Below are 15,402 nucleotides of genomic sequence, written 5' to 3' on the forward strand. Positions count from 1 at the left end.
GCGTGTACTTTCACAAAGGTGGTGCGTCCGCTCACCGACTCCTAGTGGATGGCACGAAGTTCATCGTCAGACTCTAGATGAGTGCATTTAGTTGTATTTATTAGACTTTGTTTGACCAGGTGAGAGTTCAAGGGAACCGGATGGTCTCATTTGGAAGAGTGTCCACGGCCGCGTGGATTTTCGTGCTTGTGTCACGTGTTGTTAGCACCTCGTGCCGATCAACGTGTGGCACAACCCAAAAGCAAATTGCATAATGTACGTGCAGTTATCGAACACTTATTACTACAGTATAAATAGCTGGCATGCCACATTAAGGTGGAGACTGTTATACCCTCCAGTATAAATGGGTAAGCCACAATTAATCCATCTTAAGATTGTGCATGGTGGGGTAAAGTATGGGTATTCGCTATCTCTTTCAAGACGTCTGGCAAGCATAGAAGAGTAGGCCATATACCCTCCAGCGGGGATCTTTAGCGCTCCTACTCAAGGAATGTATGCCAGCAGTGATATTATGAAGCAATCACAGTCTAACACCTTTTTATTTGTATACAGTGTCTGTCATCTATAGCAGAGAGACACGCAGGAAACTTACCTCCTTGGGTCCAATCTCGAGATCTAGCCCCATCTTCATCAGGCTTGCCTGATATTCGGTCCTCTTCTTCTGTCAAACAAAATTGACCATCTGTGTTATACATTGTTCTCAGTTGTGTCACTGTGGGAGTCAAGTCAAGAGGTGAGGAAACTTCTTGAACTCTTACAGTGAGTAGAGCCTCACATGGGAATCAATCAGAAAACGGCTCTGCAAAGTAGCATCACTGAACTGCTTCAGTCGGTGTCACTTCAGCAGACCTTAATAAAATAAAAATTTGCACAGCTCTTTGTCAATCAACTGTTTGAGTTCACCTTATTTGTTACAGGGATGGTCTCACTTAGCTAGTTGCTTTGCTATTTTACAAGGGAGATAGATCCATTGTGCGTGGGTACAATAGCAACAAAATAAACAAAAACATCAATATTGCAGAGAATGCATACTGGGTACTTCAGCACTGTTGTAATAGTTTTCCATTTGGCAGTTAGAATGTGGATATTACATGTATCCTGTAAGTTATGTCTGGGTGTCGGTGTTTGCAATATGAAAGTGGTGTATTTATTTAGGAGTTGTGGATGGAGTGTGATACGTAACGATAATTGATTGTTGTTCGCCAAAGCAGTGAGGCGTATGGTTCAGGGTATGGATGTGCGAGTTGAGTGATGGGAGTCTAGCGTTCATTGACTAGCGTGGTCTGCAGTTGACGATACAGTTTGATAAAGGATGTATACTGTGGATTTAAAGACTCGTATGGAGGTGGCAGGGTGACTCAGCAGTCAGAGAGCTGAGCTGGCACCACTGCGTCAAACCTAGGTTTAGAGGCGTGTGGTGTTGCACGTGGGGAGGGGTGATAATGCTGGGTGCAGGAAGGTGGAGCATTATTTGTAGGTTCCTCGTTCTCACCTGATTGTTGATGGCGTCCTGAGAATGGACCTCATCATCGAACGCGAGGATGAAATCGATTCGACGGACTCCATCGCAAAAGTAGACAGTGTCCTACACGCAAAGGCAAGCACACACACGAATATGAGAGATGTAATAGCTTATGCATGAAATGTATATTTATTCATAAGCTCATGATACATGTATCAGGACATAAGTTAATCTGCTATTTGTATGCAAGTTGTTTATTGCTATGATGATGTACTAGTTTACCCAGGAAAACCTCAATGAGTTTACATTTTTATTTTCAAGGAGGGTCCTACCAAGTTCTGTTTTTTTGCAGTCGAGAACGAAGTTGCTTAGTTTAATTCCAATTGAATAATTTGCATGTATTTTTTCAGCATTGGTACGTTTGGCCAATACCAGTTACACTGTGTCATTTAGCTATGGGAGGAAACCAGAGACCTGGAGAAATGTGTACACAAAGCATCTAGCCCCTGTGCATTATACAAAAAACATCAGTATTTTCTAAAGTGCATTGTGGTAATGCTATCTTAAACCACCATCAAAATAAAGTTGAGCAAATGTGACAGACTAACAGCAGCAGTGATGCAGTGATATGCAACTGTGGACCGGTGTAATCCTCATTCGGACTCATCAGCACAGTATAGTCACCAAAACGCACTGCTGCAAAGGCTGCAAATCTATAAATGAGGAGCAGCCATGTCTACACTTTGGGGCCCATTAGTTGGCGAATGCAAACAACTAAATCTGTAAATACCAGGAATCTCCCATCTTTGACATTAGCCAAGTTAATTTATAGGCTGTGCAAATCCACGTTGTGCCGCATCGTACCTGGGCCAGGGTAGATTGAAATGATGACGTCGAAAAGTCTTGTGGCACCGTTGAAGGCTGAGCCTCATGCCCCTCCGCTCCCTCCTCCTCATTCATTCTCTCCACGAGCTCTGCATAGGTAATGTGGGGGTAGAGGGTTCATTGCATTAGGGACAGGGGAGGCAGGTGCAGGGATGGGAATGTCGGTAAAGAACCGCACATGGTACTCATGTGTAAAGCTTTCTCATAAATGTCGACGCTGCTCCAGTGTGAGTACACCTGTGGTATAAAGTTGTATTACCATTAGGGGACTTTTACCCCATTGAATATCGTACACTTTAACAAAGCCGTGCCCAGCATGGTCAGACACAAACCAGGGCAAAAAATATTAGTTGAAATATGCAAAGTCATTTTTGCCCTGACAGCTTGTCAGCTATACTCTTTGGTTCTTTCGGTAAAGTCACGTAGGTGGAAAAAAAAATAGAAATAGAAATAAATCACGACGTTTCGAATGCAACATAAGCACTCATCATCAGGTGTGACAACCACAGCAAGGAAACTGTTTTACTGAAGTGGGAGAGAAACCAGGGTTAGGGCAGTTAAATAAGTCAGAGAGGGGGAGAGTGGGGGGTGAATGGGGCGAGGAGTGCGAGCGCTGCAAGCGCTGCAGAGACGCTGAGAGTAAAAAAAGAGGCAACATAATTACTGCCAAGATGGAAGCTTGTCAGCTTCTGCGAGAGCTTCCCCGTGACCACACAGATCATGGTGGTTACTTGACCACATTTCAATTGAAGTGCTGTCGTCCCGACAGTTCTGTTCCTTCATCTGAAGAAGGCCACTTGTGTTGTGGCCAAAACGTCGTGATTTTTGTTGTTTTATTTTTTACCTACGTGACTTTACCCAATAGAACCAAAGAGTATGGATCCTTGCAGTCACGAAAGCTTCAAATCCACATTTCACCACTCTGGTTAATGTGGGTTGGTGAAGACGTATAGTATGTATAGTACAACCAATTTTGATGGACTGCCCTTTGCTGCCCACCATGTAGCCCGACACTACACTTTTAGACCTGTTATGCACTATCCTGGCTCAAACCCTGCTGAGCGTCCGATTAAAACACTGACGAGATCTCAATATTTAAAAGTGGCCCAAAGCCCCGTCATAGCACGAACATTACACTTTACCTATCTCAACAAATGTGGACATCATGAATCTTTGGTCTAATCTCAGATCTTGTGAGTTAGAACTCGGGGGCTCCTCATGCACAGCCAGCCAAGGATAACTCCCCGCTATAGTGACGTCACAGGAAAAGGACGTGACGTCACCTAAATATGGGCGTGGTCAAAAGCGGCCCCATCCCCCGCTCTTCCCGACCTTGCTTCCCCCCTTGCCGAGGTTACCCACATGAACAATAATAATAAATCATAGATGTACATTATGAAAGAATCAATTATTTTTCACAAAACTGCTCCTGTACGACCTTTTGCCAATCCCCTGCTGGAGAGCCTCTTGACGATCGCACGAATCGTGTTGGTTATTTGCACATACTTCACCATGCCGGTGAGTATGGGTTGGTAAAGGAAAAGGAGGAGCATTAACGTACAAACAAAAACCTATTTTACTAGAATGCCTTCTGCTTCCCATCATGTAGCCTGTAACACCTGGTATGCGCTATCCAGACTCCAACCTCCTTAACGTTAGATGGAGACATCTGGCACATCCCCAGCAGTTTTGTCTACAGGCTCAACATATAACACAAACACACCTCCCTAACACTAACGTTAAACTTTACCTATCTCGACGAAGGTAGACATCGTGAATCTTTGATTTTTTTCGAATTCAGAGTCAGAAGTCAGGAGCTCCTCGCGTGCACAGCCAGCCCACGATAAAGTCCGACCCAGAATGATGTCACCGTGACGTCAGTTAAATATGGGCGTGGCCTGAATGTGGGTGTGGCCAACAGCGGCGGCTTCCCCGCCCCCCGCTGCCCCTCCCCGCAGGTTTCTCTCAACCCTCAGTGCGCATGCGCGGGCGGCATGTCTCGGACATCGCCTTCAGCGGCCTTTGGCGACGCGGTGGTTGTGGCGGGAAAATTAATAAAAAAAACTTCTCCGAATAACCGCGACCTTTAACTACCCTCACGGATAATCCACACGGATCTCTGGACGGCAAGGCGAAGACGATCAATGGAATAATCTCCGGTGAGAGACGGAGAGAGATGGGCATGCGTGAGGGCGAGCCAGGTTCAACTTTGTTGAACGCTGAGCGCAGAGTGAATGGGGTTTATACTCTTTGGTTCTATTGGGTAAAGTCACGTAGGTGAAAATAAAATAACAATTTTCACCTACGTGACTTTACCCAATAGAACCAAAGAGTATGGATCCTAGCAGCCACGAAAGCTTTAAATCTAGAATTGAATGGGGTTTGCTTCACTCAGCACGCGGCTTGGACACTTCGGTGTGCAAAGTGTTGTCTGGTTGTGCCGTGTAAAGGAGGAGGACATTCAGTAAATGTCGTTGGTTTGTTAATGGGAGTGTGTGGCGCGGTAATGGACTGGGTACGACTTACAACACAAGTTCTGCTCACATTGCACGCTAAGGGTTAGCACGGCGATTACTACGTGTGCATTTATTAGTTATTGTTTATGTTAAAAGTAGTATTGATTGTTAAGACAATAATGTTTAGTATTTGTAGGTGAATCATTTCAATATTGTACAGTATAGCATTGTCCTGCTGTGTGGCTCTCACGTGGCGAGCATCAGTGCAGCAATATTCAGTACGTGGTTGTAATGCACTTCTATAGCCCCCTGCCACCAGTGCAGCAGTATTCAGTACGTGGTTGTAATGCACTTCTATAGCCCCCTGCCATCAGTGCAGCAATATTCAGTACGTGGTTGTAATGTACTTCTATAGCCCCCTGCCACCAGTGCAGCAGTATTCAGTACGTGGTTGTAATGCACTTCTATAGCCCCCTGCCATCAGTGCAGCAATATTCAGTACGTGGTTGTAATGTACTTCTATAGCCCCCTGCCACAAGTGCAGCAATATTCAGTACATGGTTGTAATGCACTTCTATAGCCCCCTGCCACCGGTGCAGCAATATTCAGTACGTGGTTGTAATGTACTTCTATAGCCCCCTGCCATCAGTGCAGCAATATTCAGTACGTGGTTGTAATGTACTTCTATAGCCCCCTGCCACAAGTGCAGCAATATTCAGTACATGGTTGTAATGCACTTCTATAGCCCCCTGCCACCGGTGCAGCAATATTCAGTACATGGTTGTAATGTACTTCTATAGCCCCCTGCCACCAGTGCAGCAATATTCAGTACATGGTTGTAATGCACTTCTATAGCCCCCTGCCACAAGTGCAGCAATATTCAGTACGTGGTTGTAATGTACTTCTATAGCCCCCTGCCACCAGTGCAGCAATATTCAGTACGTGGTTGTAATGAACTTCTATAGCCCCCTGCCACCGGTGCAGCAATATTCAGTACGTGGTTGTAATGCACTTCTATAGCCCCCTGCCACCAGTGCAGCAATATTCAGTACGTGGTTGTAATGTACTTCTATAGCCCCCTGCCATCAGTGCAGAAATATTCAGTATGTGGTTGTAATGCACTTCTATAGCCCCCTGCCACCAGTGCAGCAATATTCAGTACATTGTTGTAATCCACTTCTATAGCCCCCTGCCACCAGTGCAGCCATATTCAGTACGTGGTCGTAATGCACTTTTATAGCCCCCTGCCACCAGTGCAGCAATATTCAGTACATGGTTGTAATGTACTTCTATAGCCCCCTGCCACCAGTGCAGCAATATTCAGTACGTGGTTGTAATGCACTTCTATAGCCCCCTGCCATCAGTGCAGCAATATTCAGTGCATGGTTGTAATGCACTTCTATAGCCCCCTGCCATCAGTACAGCAATATTCAGTACATGGTTGTAATGTACTTCTATAGCCCCCTGCCACCAGTGCAGCAATATTCAATACGTGGTTGTAATGCACTTCTATAGCCCCCTGCCATCAGTGCAGCAATATTCAGTACATGGTTGTAATGTACTTCTATAGCCCCCTGCCACCAGTGCAGCAGTATTCAGTACGTGGTTGTAATGCACTTCTATAGCCCCCTGCCATCAGTGCAGCAATATTCAGTACGTGGTTGTAATGTACTTCTATAGCCCCCTGCCACAAGTGCAGCAATATTCAGTACATGGTTGTAATCCACTTCTATAGCCCCCTGCCACCAGTGCAGCCATATTCAGTACGTGGTTGTAATGCACTTTTATAGCCCCCTGCCACCAGTGCAGCAATATTCAGTACATGGTTGTAATGTACTTCTATAGCCCCCTGCCACCAGTGCAGCAATATTCAGTACGTGGTTGTAATGCACTTCTATAGCCCCCTGCCATCAGTGCAGCAATATTCAGTGCATGGTTGTAATGCACTTCTATAGCCCCCTGCCATCAGTACAGCAATATTCAGTACATGGTTGTAATGTACTTCTATAGCCCCCTGCCACCAGTGCAGCAATATTCAATACGTGGTTGTAATGCACTTCTATAGCCCCCTGCCATCAGTGCAGCAATATTCAGTACATGGTTGTAATGTACTTCTATAGCCCCCTGCCACCAGTGCAGCAATATTCAGTACGTGGTTGTAATGCACTTCTATAGCTCCCTGCCACCAGTTCAGCAATATTCAGTACGTGGTTGTAATGTACTTCTATAGCCCCCTGCCACCAGTGCAGCAATATTCAGTACGTGGTTGTAATGCACTTCTATAGCCCCCTGCCACCAGTTCAGCAGTATTCAGTACGTGGTTGTAATGCACTTCTATAGCCCCCTGACATTGTGCAGCAATGTACAGTACATTGTTGTAATGCACTTCTATAGCCCCCTGCCATCACCAAATTCACACTGACCAGCGTGGTGAAGTACGGTAAATAACCCCTCCCCCTGGGAGCTGCATAGCATGGGACAGCTGTCAGCCAGCAATGGATTGAAAAAGGAGCTGTACTCTGCACACGTTGTTATTCAGGGTAGGGTAAGGAACTTGGAGGTTCGGTATGCATAATGTGCTCGGAAAGTATTGTATTCTGTATGTGTGTTGAATCTCTTTCGCACCGTACCAAGCCCACCGTGCTCTTCGGAGGTGCGATAATATATAAATATAAGTAGTCATACTACTGTAATACCACTATTAATATGTAGCATTCATTTTATTAGTAGTACTGTAATTTGTTGATATGCAGGTGTACATGCCAAACGTTAACCAATGTTAAATGTTAAGCCTTCTCTTTTGAATACAGTGTGTTTTAAACATGGAGTTGTCTCCAGCTAATTCTTAAATGTATATCATTCATAATGTAGTAGTAGGCAGGTAGAGCATTTATGACACTTCAATTGTACATAGAGCTTGCAGGTGTGATGAAGGAAAGCATGGGAAAGGCTGGAATTTTTGTTGAAAAAAGGACAACAGCCACAGTAGCTTAAGAGACCTAACGCTGAAGCTGCTAACGCGAAGTGGTCGACACTGGCCCATGCGTTGTGACGTCGGACCCACTTTCCGCACACAGCAGCTCCTCATGGTGCCCCCCATACCAGGACCAGTGGTGACCTGGTAGCCACAGCGATTCCTCTCCCTGGCCCCATCCGGTTCGGGCATCCCAAATCGTACAAAATGAACTGCAACGGTGGTGAGACAAACAGCCCTTCGGGCGACAGCACGGTGTCGGACACAAGCCCTCGCGGCAGCCAGGGCAGCTCGCTGCTCCGGACCGGAAGCGGGGGCTAGCACAGCCCTGTGGTGTGCGGAGAGCAGTGCTGCTCGTAGGCGAGCGGTGCGCTGGACGCCTACATCGAGGACTTTGAGCAGAGCGGAATCTGTGCGTCACCGCCACCCAGGATACGTGCAGAGCACAGCGCCGCGCAGCATGGCGGAGCGGAGACGCGCGGAGGAGAGGAGGATGCACAGTGTGGATGAGGGTGGGTTGCGCCTCTCGCCACGCGAGGAATCGCTCCGTGGTGCTTGCGCTCGAGTGGCTATCGAGTGTGCAGGCGGTGCAATGGTATCGAAGCTATAGTAATAGGTTTTTACCCTTTTATCTGGCACAAACACTGACACCTTTATACAAGGGATCATGTTTGCAATAACCACAACACAAGTAGTCAAAATGCAAACAAAAAAGACAACTGATAATATGCACTGTCCTTGAATTTGATTGGTCCACACCCGAGACGGCTTTTCTGAGATCCCAGTCTCCACTGGTGTTGGACCAGAAGACGCCAAAAGGCGTCTTCTTATTCTTAGCGTCTTCTTGTTTGCATTTTGACTACTTGCGTTGTGGTTATCGCAAACATGATCCCTTGTATAAAAGTGTCAGTTTTTGTGCCAGATAAAAGGGTAAAAACCTATTACTATATCTTGTTACTGGCAAAGGAGGTCTCATAAGGTATCGAAGCTAGTTGACTGAATGGGGGATAATTGGAGAGGAGAACCCCATTTTTTTTGCTTGTACTGGGTGCTTGTCAATTATGCTATGCTATCATGAATGTAATGTAATTCCCCTAGAAAAAAAACCCTTAATAAGGTCTAAAGATACATTTTCGTGAGAGTCCCACACTGGGATGCTTGGCAAATTCCATTAATGAGTTCATTTTATGTCAGAGAAAACTATCCACAGTAAGCACACGCATATGAGAGGATAGCATAGGTCTGAACAGATAGGTCGGTGCATGCATTTCTTTCTCCTGTCATCTTCCAGCAACTTCACTGATTATCGAGTTTGTAAAGTTTGTGAAATCTAAGTGATCCTCCAACCTTTGTGTCAAAATTTGCAGATCCTAGACTGGACACATCTGAAGTTTAAACAATAACAGCTCATGCACTGATTTATCCCATATTCTCACAAACTCCACAAACGGATAACATCATTAGTTACTGATGGTGCAAAGTAAGGCAACATTGCAGGATTGCCATTCAGGGGTCAAGGAATCTAGGGGAGAGCAAATTCATTGTGTACCAGTAAAATGTCTGTGGGTCTTACATTGCAGGTGGCATGCTGCTTGTGGAGGACCTCATCTCGGGCACGTGCAGCCTCACTGCTGCGCTGCAGCGGTCGTGGCTCATAGCCCGACGGTCAGTCTAACCACGGACCAGCTCCTAGCGGCGCCAGTTGACGGTTCCTCCAAGTCCTTGCTCCGCTCGCCTGGCGCCCACCGAGACCTCACAGTGTCGCACAGAGGCAAGCGGTCATCTCTCGGGGTCACCGCGCACAGCCTCGGCGCATCATTGGTGAGGGGCAATAAGCCAACTAAACGGTTGAGCTCAACAGCGAGAAGCAACAAGGCCGTGATGCCATTAAATTTGTCGGCAAAGCCCGAAAATTATTTCTTTTCTAACCAGACGAATGTTTTGTTGTACTTACGGAGCAGTGAAGCAACTAGGCGTGAGCACTTGCCGAACGGCGGCTGTGCGACAAGTACCTATCTCAGGTGGTTGACAAGCCAAAAGGATAAGCTGGATGTGTCGGGGATCACGAGCATTCCTGAGCTCAGGTACCCGGCCTGGCTGCGTGACTGCGATGTGGACTCCCAGACCAGCAGCCACGAGACGGATACCAGCACAAAGAGAGCAGGTGCCGCTCAGAGCCCGCAAAGCAGACCAAAGTACCCAGAGTGGCTCAAAGTTTTGGATATCTCCGGCCTTACGAATGTAGCCAACGAGGAGCCCGTGTCAGAGGACAATAGATCCCTAGGTGTGTGTATATATATAGTCTGTATATAGCAGATGACATTTCATATGTTTTCAGGTACATATTCCGTCTTTTCTCACAGAGACGGCTGAGCGGCCACCCATGTGGTTGTGACGTGCGATGCGTGATTCTTGATGCACAGCCTCATTGGAGGAGCTGCTGAGCAGGGCGCACATGGAGTTGGACTCCCCCGGCTTGGAGGCCCCCTCCCCGGGCAGCTTCAACACGGACGTCTTTCTAGGGGCTGATCGTCCCTGGGAAAACCCATCCACGCCATTGTGAATTTATCTTTATATCCACACTCACGCACAGCATAGAGGCTGCACCGCCTCTAAGTATGATGTCAGATTTTGAATGTTATAAGCTAAGCAGGTAAGCCTGGTTATTACTTGGATGGGAGACTGTTTTGAAATAGCATATATTATAGATTTTGGCTGCTAGGTAACCAGGAGTTAGTAATACGGCAATGGAATCTTGAATCTATATCCGGAGTTTTGCATTTTACTCCCTCTGTTTTCACCGGGTTCTCCGTTTTCCTCTCACATACCACTCGCTGATGAAATTTGCAAAATATCACTGCCAAACCCTCCTGAGACTTGGTGAGATTTTTCTGGCTTCCACCTTGATAATAAGTCAACCAAGTAATTTTCTCTCAATCGTGTCTCTTCTCAGGGCCGTGTACCACCTGTCGCGTCTGAAAGAGCTGGTTGACACCATCAAGGAGAACAAGGATGGCTGACTACCCGTGATGTAGAAAGCCCGAAAGCATTTTATGGCGGTGGTCGAGGTTTCTACTCAGAAGGATACGTTCGCTTGGTCCTGCTAATTCATGGTTGTTAAACATCAATGGTACTTCAGGTGCTGTGGTGTGAATCGCAATTACTTGTGAACTTGTGGGGCCCATGGGGCACAGTAATTGCCCTGTTAATGGAAGTGCCACAACAAAGTATTGGAAAAATGTGATAAAGTTCGTTCAGGGTTGGGGTTATTGAATGGTTGCAGCAGTATTTTGCACAGCAAATCCATACAGACTCAAATGTCACTTGAAATAGAACGGATATGTGAACAATATTGTGAGCACAACTAAACTAATTTTGGTTTTAGCCATTTTGGAAGGAGACTACTTTATTGGGAACATACATGCTAGTATTTGTGTAGTTATAAACATTTGGGAAATCACTGTAAAAGTACATTTGCTTATTTAGATTGCACTATACCTGTATTGTAAAATTTCAGAACCTTTTATGTAATTTGTAATCAATAAACCAAAGTTGCATATTGTATGCAACCCATGACTTGGATTGTTTTTATCATGTCTTGTTTAGCATGGTTGGTTATGTACAGTGTGAAAGAAATTCAACATACATTAAATATTTTCTGATATTTGAATGTTTATATTGTACATGTATATTTATTTTACAATAAATCTGAGACAAAGGCTTATACACATGGAATTGAAAATATTCAGCTATGATTTGTATTTCTCAAGTATTTTAAGAAAAGTCAGCGAGTCTCGTGACATGTCTTCACATTTGGGAGTGATGATTGTGATGGATATACAGGCATTAACCTGCTTACATTCCTAGAGTATGTAAGGTGAATTTGGGCATTCTGGGTGATTGGGTTTTAGGCCAAACACAGGCAGATGGTGGGGGATAGATGTTTTCAAGCATCTATTAATTATTCATCGGCATGTACTATCTTACTATGATGTAAAGTTCAAAAACATGGTTCATGAAGGGAATGGAATAAAAACTCAACTGTGCACAAGTATGGAGGAATTAATACTTGGAATTCAATGCAAAGATCTGGCCATATGGCGTTTACTGGGCACCAGGGTTGCCAAACAACACGTGAAAGATGTGTATCAGGCACAGCCTCTGCATTATGAAAAAAATATCACTTCCTGAAGAAGTGCATTTTGCTTCTCCTGTCTTAGGTCACCATCAAAATAAATTAGAGCAAATGTGACTCGACTGACACAGGCAGCATTTATACTTGTGAAGTGTTCTCCTTCCGACGTGTGGTGTGTGTCGCACACACTGTCGGAGACGAGGTAGTTGCAGGAGACATCGTCTCTTTATTATCTTGTTCACACCAACTCCGGCCTCACTCTCTCGACCACGTTGCCATAGAGCCCGGCCTAGACACGACCCTGTCCGTGTTGCACCGACGGCGTCGACCGAGAAGGCCAACGACTGTCTGGCCACGCAATGATTGGGCGAATGCGGTGGCAACGACAGCGACGTCGAGACGAGTCCACTCCCAGAACCGGCAGCCCGGAGCTGTCGCTCTCCGCTGCTTATATTATATTCTATATTCTACTCGGTGCGGCTTGGCTCTGCCCTATCCACGCCTCCCTTCTCGAACCGACCAGAGGGTTCCAGAGGCTTCCCTATGAGGTCTTCCATGACCCTTGCCCCAATTCCTCTGCCCGGCCGGCACACCCGTATATATGCTCAACGGCGTGTGCGCAAACTTTCCACTGCAGTTGCCGCTGCTGGACAGCAGTCAGCGCTGTGTCACTACACTTGTATGAACACAAGAATTACATAATCACATCTACACTTATATGTAATGGGCTGAGATAGGCGCACACAACTTCTTGGAAGGCAACACTATTTATTAACACCAACACATTACACTTAACATAAATTTTGATTTAAAGCTTTCGTGACTGCGGGCTAACACCAATCCCGAATATCCGCCCCCACAGCCCTTTAAATAACCTCCCATACAGCCCCCCAATCGGCTACGCGTGTACGAGTGACGTCCCTGCCCTCTGACCCCCGACCCCCCCGTCCTGCGCGTGCGATTGGTGTGTCGCTCTAAAACCGACTCCAAATCCCCGCCCCGCAGCCCTTTAAACAATCTCCATTGCCCGGCATCGGCGGCAACGCGTGTGCGAAGGACGTCATTGCCCTCTGACCCCTGACCCCCCGTTTAGTTCGTGTGAGTGGTGCGCGGGGTTGTGTGAGCGGAGACGTCGCGTTTGAGTGGCTGAGAAGCGACGGATTGATTCCAGGCAGCCACGTGCCAGCCCCGAGCTATGCCCCACAAACAGGACCAGCGGACCCGAGGGGCTGCGCCGTGAGGAGAGTAGCCGGAGAGCGGCAGCCCTCTCACCGCGAGCGAGGAGTCGAGTAGCGGCTGCTCTCACTCGAGCGAGGAGTCCGGAGCCCGCAGCCCTCTCGAGATCAGCCCTCCCCCAGGGGGGGAGCCGGGGGCCCGCATCCCCCACAACTGACAACCTGTGTACCAACTGGCCGAGCGAGAGTTTGTGTGTATTTGAGCGCAATCGTGCCAGTGTTTAGCTGTACCAGGGAGTTTGATGCAGCAGATTGTTTCGGTGTAGCAGGGTGTCCGGATTGTGCCGGCACACTATCCTTCTATCTGTAATGTCGTAGGGTGAGCTCCATTAAAAGTTTACTCGGACCCCAACCTGTCAAAGCGCCTAATCTCGGAACGTGGTTCTCAACCTCGTACCTCACCCATGCTACGTACCTTTGAGACGTCCTGCTTTTACAAATGTTGATGAACTGGAGGGCAAAGGTCTGGAGGACCCCACATGGAGTCTGGTTTCTCACACCCGAGCCTCCTGTGACATTTCTGGAGGCTTCTCTGGAATCTTTGTCCCATTTATTGAGTGCAGATTTGGCTTACTTCTAGCTTCATCCCAAGACGTCATCCAGTTTGGAAATACCCGAAGGTTGTGGGAGTCGCCCCGTGCTTCAGTTTCTTTCCAACCCTCGTAATGGCCGGATGCTCACCAGCCGGAAGTCTTTTGCTGCTTACACCACGACCGAGGTGTTGAGAGCAACCATCTCGTGGCTGGTCGGCAATGGAGATGGTATTGTCGATTTGTGGAGCGTGAGTCTGTGGCGTTCGTGGTGCTGCTGTCACGGAGATGACACGAGTTTAGGAAATTCAGTTTTGTGGGTTTCCTGTAGCGAGCACTGAAAGATCCTCTCTTCCTCTTTCTCCACCCTTGTCTCTGCTGTCTCCATGTCCCCGTTCAACTCTTTCTACACCGCTTTCCTTGAATGTGCAGCTGCCTTTACGGCCTCCCCTCTCCCCTTCTCTCCACCTCCAACCCATCTCCGTCGTAATCTCCTCCCCTTTGTTCAGGCTCTTCCCTTTCTTCCTCAGTCTATGGATGGGGTTATTGTTTATCGGGCTCTTATACAAAAAATGGAGCTTATTTTAGCCTTTGAATAGGATTTTCTGTTTTCCTTCGGTAGCGTGTTGCGCACATAGGGAAGATCGAGCCACGCCACCGGTTCCCATGATCAAAATCTTTGTCAACTTGTCTCCCTCGGTAGGAATGCCTTTCCTTCTGCAGCAAGCAATTGTCTTCTCTCTCTCCTCCGGTATTTCTTCCAATGCGCTTTCTTAATCTCGCTTGCTGTGTGTATCGACTCTATCATTCAACAAGGGCAAATAAAAAAATGTTTTTTTTTCCTCCACTGTTTTACCACTATACCTCCTGAGTGGGTACTCGGAGTTTCATCTAATGTACTATTTGATGAGTCGCTTCCACACAGCACAAAGGCGGTAGCTATCCGAACTGTAAATTTTTCTTCCAATTTCGATAGATTCTCGAATTATTCTTGGGCAGTAGTAGCTAGTTTTGCACAGAACTTCAACATTAGAATCAACTGAGTGTCCTTGTTGGCACGTGTGTTCTGCTACTGCTGAACACGGGTGCCAACAAATAATACATTATTTAAATGCATGCCTATAAAGGGCAGCATACTTCAATAGGGATTACCATTGGTACGGCTATTTTAATACACAATAGACAGGAAGGACAAGATCAAAGGGCTCTCATAATGCACATGCATAATGTACGTTGACTCGGTAATCTCCCCCCCCCACTTTGCGCGAGAGTGCCACAAATCTGGCTGTCGCCTGATGAAGCTAGTTGTAATTACTGGCAAAACGTCGTACTCCAATTGTAAATGTTGTGGCTTGGCTCTCCAAAGTACCAGTGACGAATTGGCTTGTTCTGTTTCCGTGACAACCCTTACTAGTTGGCTGTGTCGAGTGGTGGCGGGTTTTAACGACACGTTTATATATGTATACGATCTAATCCAAAAAACACCTCTATGGATGATATTGGGCGCGAAAGCCTACATGTTAAACCAAAATTTAAAATATATACAAAATAACAATAATTTCTAGTTTTCCTCATTCACATCGTGATTCGTATGAACAGACATGAGATGATTGAGACATGTTAAATCATTAACGTATTTATTAATATATATATACAGATAGTCCTCGACTGCAATGTCCTTGTCCACGTGCAAACAGAGTTAGGATAGCAGCCTCCTTTAAAAGC

General features: G+C 46.5%; 1 long non-coding RNA gene across 2 annotated transcripts; it reads left to right on the forward strand.

The window, feature by feature from the left end:
• The first annotated feature begins 4,290 nt into the window (after nucleotides 1-4,290).
• On the forward strand, nucleotides 4,291-11,359 carry LOC142924615 (uncharacterized). 2 transcript variants are annotated; one of them, XR_012941719.1, is made up of 5 exons: nucleotides 4,291-4,506; nucleotides 8,126-8,289; nucleotides 9,358-9,598; nucleotides 10,201-10,336; nucleotides 10,731-11,359. It is a non-coding gene; the product is annotated as an uncharacterized LOC142924615 (long non-coding RNA). The 2 variants fall into 2 exon arrangements; XR_012941720.1 differs by having other exon boundaries at nucleotides 4,294-4,506; nucleotides 8,209-8,289.
• Nucleotides 11,360-15,402: the final 4,043 nt, after the last annotated feature.

The sequence above is a fragment of the Petromyzon marinus genome, chromosome 15 (assembly GCF_048934315.1).
Source record: "Petromyzon marinus isolate PM22_M1 ecotype Great Lakes invasive population chromosome 15, UKy_Petmar_22M1.pri1.0, whole genome shotgun sequence".
Lineage (NCBI taxonomy): Eukaryota > Metazoa > Chordata > Hyperoartia > Petromyzontiformes > Petromyzontidae > Petromyzon > Petromyzon marinus.